This window comes from Crocodylus porosus, unplaced genomic scaffold (genome assembly GCF_001723895.1).
Source record: "Crocodylus porosus isolate Cpor-Errol unplaced genomic scaffold, CroPor_comp1, whole genome shotgun sequence".
NCBI lineage: Eukaryota > Metazoa > Chordata > Crocodylia > Crocodylidae > Crocodylus > Crocodylus porosus.
In genome coordinates, this window is record NW_017728936.1 from 3610673 (window position 1) to 3621269 (window position 10597).

Below are 10597 nucleotides of genomic sequence, written 5' to 3' on the forward strand. Positions count from 1 at the left end.
CTAGGCTGGGTCCTGGCACTGCCCCATGGCTTCGGGCACCCAGAGTCCCACAACAGCATCCCACAGTGTTGGTGACCATGTTGGTGACAAGCTGTAGGACTCTGGGTCCAGGAAGCCATAGGGCACAGCTGCAATCTGCCAGACATGGGGGCATGGGGAGACTGCAGCTGCTGTGATATCCCAGCCACTGGGTTGGTGGGGTGGGGGTGGGGAGGCAGGATTGGGCAGGTGTGATGGGATCTGATGCACAATCCCACAATCACTCCTTCTTTACCTGCACGTGTAGAGACCTTTCAAACCCATTGCAAATTCATTCTGCACCCCAAAAAGTTTGTCTTTACTTTCTCCCTGTGACAGGGAATATGTTGTGAAGTGCTGAGTATTTCTTGGGTGCTACTGCAGTTACAGATGCATGAGTAACAGTCAGCTGAATCTTCATCAATTTGTGTCTGCGTAGCAGAGACAAACAGACTTCTCACTAAAAATTCCCCTATGTGCAGTAGTTTGCAATGACTGTTCAAGACCTTCAGGTATCAATATACTTGAACAGCCTCCCTCAGAGCCCATGGTACAGAATGAGACACTGGACATACCTCCCCAGATAGTCAGCCACTTGCCCTGGCATGTTAACAGACTTAAAGCAATGGCTGATGTTGATCCTGAGTTGTTAGGCTGGCCGTTGCTGCGTCTCTGTGATAAAGCAGCTGAATAGACTCATGCTGTTATGCCTGCCCTCCTTTCCACTAACTTCTGTGATTACTGGTAATGACAGCAAAAGACTCATAATTCCCTTGCTCTCCACGTTCAAAAAGAGAAGGTGAAGTCTTCATGCAAAAACCCTGCTCTCACAGGCTTGTGAAGCCCGTCTTGCAGACTGAAAAGAACATGCCGGCTTCGGTTTACCTATAAAACTCCAGCCTAACTGAAGGTGGGAAGGTTGTCCTACAGTTCTCATGTGTTTTTCCATAAATAAATGCTTTCCCCCTCCAAGCAATGCCAGCTCAGCTATTGCTACTCTGCACATGGCAAGGTCTGTATCCCTGGAAGTGGACTGGTTTCCTTCCCACCACATTCAATTCTAGTGCTTATCAAGGTACTTTTGGTGGTGTGTGGCAACTATTTGGTGTGCATCACATTATAGGTCAGTTCCAAAACCTTGTCACATATGCACTAATTCTTCTGTGGTCCAATCAGAATAATGTACAGGTTTCCCTCACTTCATGCGAGTTCTGTATGTGCAAATTTGCTCTTATGTGATGACCAAAAACTAGTTATATGCGAAGTAAATTCACTCTTTTGCGATCGGTGTGGTGGGAGCCTGCCGTCAGCTGCTTTGTGTGATGCGTCGTGGGAGTGACACGCACCAACTTATAGTCTCGTGTGTGGATCTGTGCTCCTCGCTCGTTGTCTGTGACGTGTTTCTGTAGCTGCCATCCGCATTATGATAGTGCCCTGTGCGTGTGTGTACTGTCTGCTGTTGGTGAGTGCTAGTGCTGTGAGAAGCTTTGGGTGGTGATTCGATTCGGAGGAGATTCGAGCCGATTCGGTGGCCGAATCTGAATCGAATCAGGGGACCAATTTAAAGGTCTGAATCAATTCCAAGCTCCCCAAATCATCACTGTCCCCCAATTGGCCGAATATGAATCTGAATCCAAAACGAATACTAGCTGCTTCACACAGACCTAGTGAGTACCAAAATTGTCTTGTAAAAGTGGTAAAAATGGGCCTGGGGGGTCAGTACAGCCGAGGTCTTGGAACTTATCCTTATTTGTTGCACTGTAAAGTAGGTTCCCTTTATGCGAATTAAGGGTTATGTGCCATTTTCCAGGAACACATGTACAACGTGAAGTGAGGGAAACCTGTATAGTACAGTTGGTCTGAGGTGAGGCAAACCATCCTAGTGTTCACAAAGGACAACTAGCAGTGGGCAACCCTTGGAAAGCCTGGGATGAGCTGTCAGAAAGCTATAAGTTTATTAGGACTAGAGCCAGGTGGGACCGGGAGGTTCATATATATAGGTCCTCTTGAGGGTGTTTCACAAGATACAAAAGTGTGTTGGCAAACTTAATACTACGGCAAAGGATTTTGTGTACTCCATTTTTTGGATGCCCAAGCTGCCACCAGTTAAAGGGGCCTGATTTTCCAATAAGGAGCGCTCAGCAATTTCTGAACATCAAGTTTATGTAAGGTCACTGAGGGTGGAAAGTCATCTGGGGTTTAGAAAATAATTAGGCACCCAAAGCTGCTCCCGAAAAGTCAGTCAATATTCACGATTTGTGTTAGGAAGCCCAGTTATGAGCCAGGATCCTAGTGTGCTTATGCTTTATAAATTAAGAACAAAAGGCTGGTTCTTGGATCGTGTCCATTCTTCTCTGCTGCTGTCTTTACTGCTCCACCCTGAAGTATGTTCAGATCATGTACAGACCACTGTGCGGTGCAGGTCACTGTCCACACCGCCTGCTGTGGCCCACCCGCCTCTGCTTGGCCCGGCTGGCAGTGCTGCAGAGAACCGTTTCTCTCGTGGTACTGCAGCCCTGCTGTATCAGGTCTCCGTGAGATCCTGCAGGTAGTTGGCAACCTCAAGCTAAAAACAGATGTCTGGTTTATCCTGGGTCTAACTGTCCCGGGCTTTCACTTGCATCAAAATAGGCAACGGACAGTTGTTTGCACATACAGCTTGACTGGCAATTAGCTCGAACTAGCACTCCCCCTTGTGTGGGGTAGAGTGTTATCTCCATATGTCAGAGGTACTTAAAGTGGAACAACGAACTTGTACTTCTATAGGATCCCAGAATAAAAGCTCCCTATGCCTGAAGAAGGGTGACTGTGCCCGAAAGTTTGCCAAGAACTTTTTTCCAGCCACTCAGTTGGTTTAACAAAAGATATCACATCTGCTCAAAGAACCTTACCTGCTTCTGTCCTTAGACCAACATGGCTATAACCAAAACCCCATATCACAGTCAAAGACTTCTACCACAGGTTTTCCACACGATCCTTGGAAAATCATTTTGACTCCCTGAGCCTCCATGTCCCAGCTTGGTAATGAGAGCAATAGTACTGTCGGCTATAAGGTTAAATTCAATGACAAAAGATTTGTAACCTGCTTGCAGCACCTGGAAAGCTGTTGTAGAACGGTAAAGACACGTGTTAAGGTTAAAACAGAGAATGAGCAAGTCTGGAGTCCTTCCTGTTAGGGTCCTAGTTTACAAAAATAAAACCACAAATTCAGACAGACTCTGAAGGCAGAGGCTTACAAACCAGATTTTCATGGTGATGTGGAGTGATTCATCCCACCATTGCCTGAAGTTATGTGGGACCACTTGGTCGTTCTTTAACAGGTAAAATAGCAGGTGATTTTGAATGCTAATGAAAGGTCTAGGTTGACAGGCACTGAGACCACAGCACTTTCTTTGTCTGTAAAACAGTGTGGAAAGCAGTAGGGCAAGCCATCATGCCTCACTTCCAAATTGGCCTCCTTCTAGCAGAGGCTGAGGACTCACTACTACAGCTGATCACTACCTTGATAGAGCTCCCAGTTCACCCCAGTATTGTCCAGGGATGAAAGTACCGTGTGCGATAGCTATATATAGTTAGTTTCTGGCTTCTCTTCAGACGGTAACAATGGTGCACCACTTATTTTGCAATACAGACCCCTATCCGCTAGAAATGACACTATCTGCCAACACAGTTCACATGCCCCCAACTCAACCACGAGTAGCAGTGGCTAGAAGGAGAATAGATGTAGCGTTGCTACATAAATCAGAACCAGTTCCACCAAAGGGAAGCTGGATGAGAATAATTGGGTCACCAACAGACTGAGCATCTAAGACACTCTTTCTGGTGTGCATTCATGTACTTTTCTGAGAATCCTGCTTTTCACCTGGCAAAGATTTGCAGATGACAAGTCTCTGTTATCTTTGCCTTTTCTTTCAAAAGAACAGTGATGAAGAAGGTTTCCTGGAACAGTGTGACCTCAGATGTCCCCTTAACCCTGAGGCAAGCCCTCAGGATAAGGCATCTGTACTGTTAATGCCACACTGAAGGAGGTATCTTTCAAGTGGCTTGATCAGTAGAGGAGCTAAAGCCAAATTCTTCTCATTGCCTGTATTTAATGTAGCCAAATTCAGCTGCTTTATATGGATCAGTGACCAAAGAGAGAAACCAAGAGAGAGGCTGGGAAGTTTACTACCAGGCAAGTGCTTATTTCACCTGAAAATACAGGGACCTGATGGGTTGTCGCCAGAGTGGCACCTTTCTTCACCCACAAGAAAACACTCGGGTTACTGCATGGCTCCTGGGAATCCAGCCTTTGCAGAGCAATGAAGTGATGAGTCTCAACTGGCACAGTGAACTGGCTGTGGCATGGAAGTGGATGGGGGGAAAATCAGATGCAAGCAATGCTTGTCTGTAGCCATCTTCAAAGCATCTCTCTTGACATCAGCTCACTGTTGACCATTCTGACTTTTCTTCTCGCAGGCAATGACTGGGCCATTCCTCACGTTACTGGTCTTCCTGCTGGCACTCAGTAAAGAAGCTGTACTTGATGGATTGTTAAACCTAGGCATGGTTGGTTTGCTTGCCTATTTTATTATTATTACTAGCATGTTGTTTTTACTTTGCATAACATCCCAATTGCTTAGCAATGGGGGCAGGTGTCACAGAAAATAAATAATAAAACACGATCCTTCCTCAGGACAGAACAATATGTTATTCTTCTACGGGCCACGCTTGGCACTTATGACCCAAAGGAATCCTATTCTTGCATGCATAGCTCTGTGCATGTGCATGACTAAATAGTCACTCAGACTGGCAACACAATGCATGCGAGGCAGATTTTCTCCCAAACAGCTCAATGCTCACAGCACTCATCTGGCCAGCCAGAGGATCTGATTTCTAGGACCCCTTCATCCAAGGGGGTCTCCTTCACTTCCCAGCACAGCTCTAAAACCACCAGGAAACAAGTCAGCCATTGTCCAGGCTCTTTTCCAGTGCTCCTTTTGAAGCTGACTCCCTGGAGAGAAATGGGACCAGGAATAAGAGAGCAAGTGAGAGGATGTGCAGCTAATTTAGTAGCTGCTGGCTCAGAAAGGAGTGGGCGTTCCAGCCTGGCTCTTGTCCCCTGTTGGACCTTCCCCCTTGCTTCTTGGTTCGTTTTTTTTCAAAGACAATGTTAGTGGCTCCATTTCTAAACAAGTTCTGGAGAAGGGTGGGCGCAATGGTTGACCTGTGGCATGGCGGTTGGAGAGCTATGCTGGGAAATCAGAGACCCCTCTGCATGGGGAAGTCTAGAGCCAAGACCTCCAGCTTCCCATGCGAGTGCCCCAGGCACTGAGAGGCAGGAGCATGTACCCCTTTTCTGTTCTCACTCTACATCTGGTAGTGATTGGTTTAGTGGACCCCATTTACAGTCATCTAGGATTATTATGCATCCACAAGTGATGCATGTATCTGCTATGGCTGCTACTGCACATTTTCCATCTGTGTGACCATGTAGTTGTACATAGTCATCCATGTGTGCAAAGCTATGCAGCCAGGAATAGAATGACTCTGGCTGCATAGGGTGCATACATGCCAAAAATGCCTTAAGCAGCCAAAATGGATACTTAGATGACCATGACAGGATGCCAAACTTTATTATCATTAACAAATAAAACTTCCCTGCACTTTTAGGAGATATGAGAGTGCTAATGTTCACATTTTCAGTCACGATAAAGAAAAAACCAAGAGGGCAAAGAAGGTTTAAAGTCTGGGTTGAAATCCTGGCCCCACTCCAGCCAGTGAAGGTTGATCTGGGCAAGTTGTTTGGAGAGCTGAAGAGCATATTGTTATGCCTTGCCTACTGTTACATGGGGCTGCATCCAACTCCCAATGGACAGGCTCTTATTGGCCTCTATGGGCTGGACTGCATCCATAACTAGTGGTTGGCAACGTAAGGAAGAGCATAAAATCCCTTTGTGCAACCTAGTTATTTCGAAGTGGTGGGAATGTGGCACCAGAGGGAACACAGCCAGTCTCCAAATAGGTCTGCCCTGCTGCTGACCAGCTAAAACTTCCACACCATTAGACAGGGTTTCAATATAAATGCTTACTAAGAAGAAGAACAAGAAAGATAAGTGGCAGCTTTGCCACAGCCTCCCACCACAGCAAGGCTATTTGAAAATTAGTCTCGTGTTCGTTTTGCAAAGATGTCATGTTTTTGCAGGATGTCACTGTTGTTAAAAAAAAATAAAAGCCCTGATTTAAAATATCCCATTTTTTTCTTAGCTGAGAATTGCAAGTATTTCTGATACATGCTGTATATTAAGGTGTGCATTAAAATGTGGTTCCATAACAATGATGGGAAATGACCAGTTTGGCAATATTTATATCTGGCGTGTTTCTGAAGGTCACAGCCATTAGAAATGACCACCTAAAGAATGATTGTGCTTCACAGTTGAGTGAGCCCTGGGAAGCGAGTCACGAGGGGAGGCAGTCAGAACAGGTTGATAGCACGGTTATTACAGCAGTCAGTAATAAAATTCAGGCAAAGAGAAGTATCCGCTATGACATAATAATCTGCCACCAGCACATGAGAGATGGATGTTAGTGCAGGCTCATATACATTAGACTAGGGGAGTCAAACGTATAGCCTGCAGGCTGGATCCAGAGACCAACCTCAAGCTGTGACCTTGGCCCTACCAGACCCAAAGCCAGTGTGCAGGGCCAGTTGACAGGGCACTGTGCGGAGCGCAGCCCCATGCCATTTGCAGCTAGTCCAGCTCTGCACACTATGGCCAGATTGCATCAACCTTTCTCTGTGCATGTGCTGCCCATGGCGCATATACTGGATCCAGGGTACAAGCTACATGTGTCATCCCAGACTGGCCCCCTGTGCTGCCTGCAGCGCTGGGTGCAGCCTACATGCCGTAGGTAGCATACGCCCCATGCTGGCTCCTGGGGACTGGAGCATGCTGCCTGTGGTGCAAAGAGTAAACCCAGAGCTGCAGCTGCTGCACAGGGGAGCAGTCCCTGTGCAGCCTATGGACTGGGTCAGTAATGCTTATCTGGCTCACAGAGCCTGGATGCATTTGCCACCTCTGCATTAGACTGTGAAAAGTCTGTGAAAAGAGGGGGGACAATGTGAGGCAGTGTGATTTAATAGGTAGGGCTTTCTGTTCCGGTTTCTGTCTGTGACCTTGGTGAAGTCACTCTGTTTCCTTGTACCTTTGTTCCCCTTCTTGCCTTTCTCTCTTGAGATGAGGGGTGCCCAACTTATGACTCACGAGCCTTATACAGGCTATCAGGTGGCCTGCCACAACTCTTCATTAAGCCTACTTTATTTTTTTTTAAAGATTTGAAAAGCAAAACAGCAAGTGCTGTGGCCTTGCTGCACAGCCATTAGTTAATCTCTGCTTGTGCCTGCACATGCAGCAGCCCAGTTTTTCTCCTTGCAAACCTGCTGAGGGTCCGCAACTGATTCTGGTGGATCCCACGAGAGGTACCTTCCATGGGAAAGGGCATCTTGCAAGAAGTCCTCAATAAAGTTTGGGCTGTGCATCCCTGGTTTAGCCTCTATTCTCTGGGCTAGGGTCAGTCCTTTACTGGGCATTTGTAAAAGATCATGGGGCCATGTCTTTAGCGGCACTTAAAGATGTGTTTTAAGTGACCTGCTGAACAAATGCCTGAATTCTGTACATGGTGAGGCAGGTGGTCCTGATTATTTCTTGCGGCAGGGAGTCCCACAGTACGTGCCTGGCTTCTGTGAAAGTGTTGCCTCATGTACCCATGGGCCTCACTCAAACACTCTGCTGAAATGTATTTGCCACGATGAGGAAGGTAATGGGGCATTGTGGCAAAAATGAGGCTGATCCTTTAGGCAGGGAGAGCCAAGACTATGAACTATAGTCTAATCAGGCCAGCCAGCATTACCTAGTGCAGTACTCCATGATATCGCAGAACATGACACAAGTTCTGATACTGGGCATTAGTTTCAACAAACACCCCAAAGTCTCTTTCCATGCACAGAGCTATGCAGAAAAATATCTATACCTAATCTATAGAAAAATAACTTGTGGCCTCTAGAGTGTGCTACCCCTTTTAAAATTCCTGTGAACAGAAATAATTCGTGCGTCTTTGGGCCTTGTTACACTTTAATTTGGGGGGGGCTCCAAGGGCTCCTGGATTGTCTCCACATTAACACCTTTAAGTGACATCAAGCACTTGCTCTGCCACTCAAAATGACACCACTACAGGGCAGGATTATCTCTGGATCTGCATAACGCAGCTCCATTAAGGTGGCCACTCCCTACAGATGTGATGCTTAAACTGAAAGTATGGCCTGCAAGCTAGCACTAAACCAATCAATATTTGTGCGGCTAACGATGTAATGTGTAACGAGGCGCTTTATGTTGCGAGGCAGCAAATAATCCATGCAGGTCTCAAGCCCCCTCTGCTGGGTAACACAGAGAAGTAGCTGTGCAGGCACCACACAATGGGTCTTGGGAAAAGATTCAAAGCAAAATGTGAAATCCTCCATTGCCATTCCTACACATTGTCTACTTTGGTTAAACAAAGGTCCCCAGAGCATGTCATGGCTTTAACTTTAAAGTAGGAACAGTTTCTCAAGTGAAAAATGTGACTGAATATTGCCTTTTATGGCAAAATCATGTTGTACCAGAAACATGCAGAATTGGATATGCTGAGTGTTTTGAGGAAGATATGGATTTTTGCAGAAATCTGGGTGGGGAGCATGAAATATATGGCTCACAGGATGGCCCAAAATAATCAAAATCCACAAAAAGGTTTCTGGTAACTAATAGTGCATAAGCTGGTGGGTACCAAGAACACAACAAGGGAAGGTAGATTTGTAACTTATAGGGTGCATGTACATGAGACATTTACTGTGCAGTTAACTAACCATGCAGGAAATGTGTCAGCATCTGCAAGTGTGCCCCCACTAGGGTCCATAAAACTCTACAACAGGGTAGCAGCAAATACTGTAGCAGTGCAGGTGTAGACGGTGATGGGGCTGGCTGGGGCACAAGGGTACTTCAGTCCCAGGGCTGTCTGTCGCACATTTAAAACTGTGCAAATGAGACAGGAATCTGGTCTAGGTATATAGGTTACTTTTCTTGGCTGAGTAAGACATTCATAAACAGTCCAAAACTACAAATACAGTCTTTCTGTTAGTATGGCAATTCAGTTTCAATAGTTTGAATGGCCTGACAAGAGTTGTCAACATGAATATATCAGTTCCCTCCATGCAGAAGAGCATTTATTCTGTAGGTCTCAATGGTTTTATGAATGTGGAAAGATCATACCTGGGGGCAATTTATGTGCTGAGGTGACACAATCCATCCATCTCTCCAGAAGACACTGTGGCATGTAGAAGATTGAGGGACTGGGAATAACTTCAGCAAAGCCATGCTACCTACCAGCTCGTGGCTCTTGGACAGTTGTTGCCCATAATAATTCAGTTGGGAGCATCCATGTTCAGAGGAGGTGAGAATTATCGTAGACATCAAAAAGATAAATATCAGGATAAGTTGGTGCTGTCAACGCATTCAGGGAGAGTTCAGGGACAGTGGAAGGAGACAGAACGTGGTGACTAGACAAAAAAAATTGACCACAATCTGGCGTCACCTATTGTTCTTATAGCAGAGGGCTCAAATGAAGCTCACTGAGCTGCTCCATTAATTTGTGCACATAGTTCGTTCAGTGGTATTTTTCCTGATGCTGGAGAAACGTATTGCAAAGGTAGTGTCATTCAAAATAGCAATATCCAACAGACAGGCCTGGATGAGGATTTGGGAGACCTGAATGCTGAAGCCTGCTTCCCTACTGCACTGATCTGTGACCACAGGCAAGTCATTCTGGGCCCCTCTCTCCCATCCCATCCACTGTCTGTCTTGTCTACTTAGATTATAAGATGCTTTAGGCTAGGGGTGTTCAACCTCCAGCCCTGGACCCTTGGCACCCGGCCCTCGTGGGTCAGGCAATTTGGCAGTGAGGGAACCGTGGCAATGAATACCACCACCTTCTCATGCTGCCAAATTCTCAAGCCCACCACAGCAAGCCAGAGCTGACCCACACCCCTGTCCTCCCCACAGCCAGATCAGGATTGGGCCATGTCCTCTTCCACTGTGCAACTAAATCAGGGCCAGGCTTCCCTCTGCCCCACTCTGTGCAGTCAGATGGGGCCTCGCTGCACCCAGCCTAGCTGCCAGAATAGGACCACCAGCAAGATCCAGCCCACAGACAAGCTGGGCACTGCCCATCTCGCCCACCTGGCAAAAAGGTTGAGCACCACTGCTCTAGGCAGGCTGTTTCTCATATGCTTCTACAGCACCTAGCACAAAGTCTGTCTAACCTTGGGGTCTCCATCTGGAAATGATAGCATGGGCATTTTCTCAGAATTGCCTCAAAGGTACCCATCACTGGTTTCCCCTATATCCTAAAGCAAGAGATATTGTGACTCTTCTTGGGACATCTATATTAGGCTGGTCAAAATGCCTCAATAAGGTGGGGTCCCTTAATGAAGACTATACTGACATTTCCTGACACAAATCTAACTCTTTCCACATCAGCCTCCCTGTCCATGTGCACTGTGTTCACCATC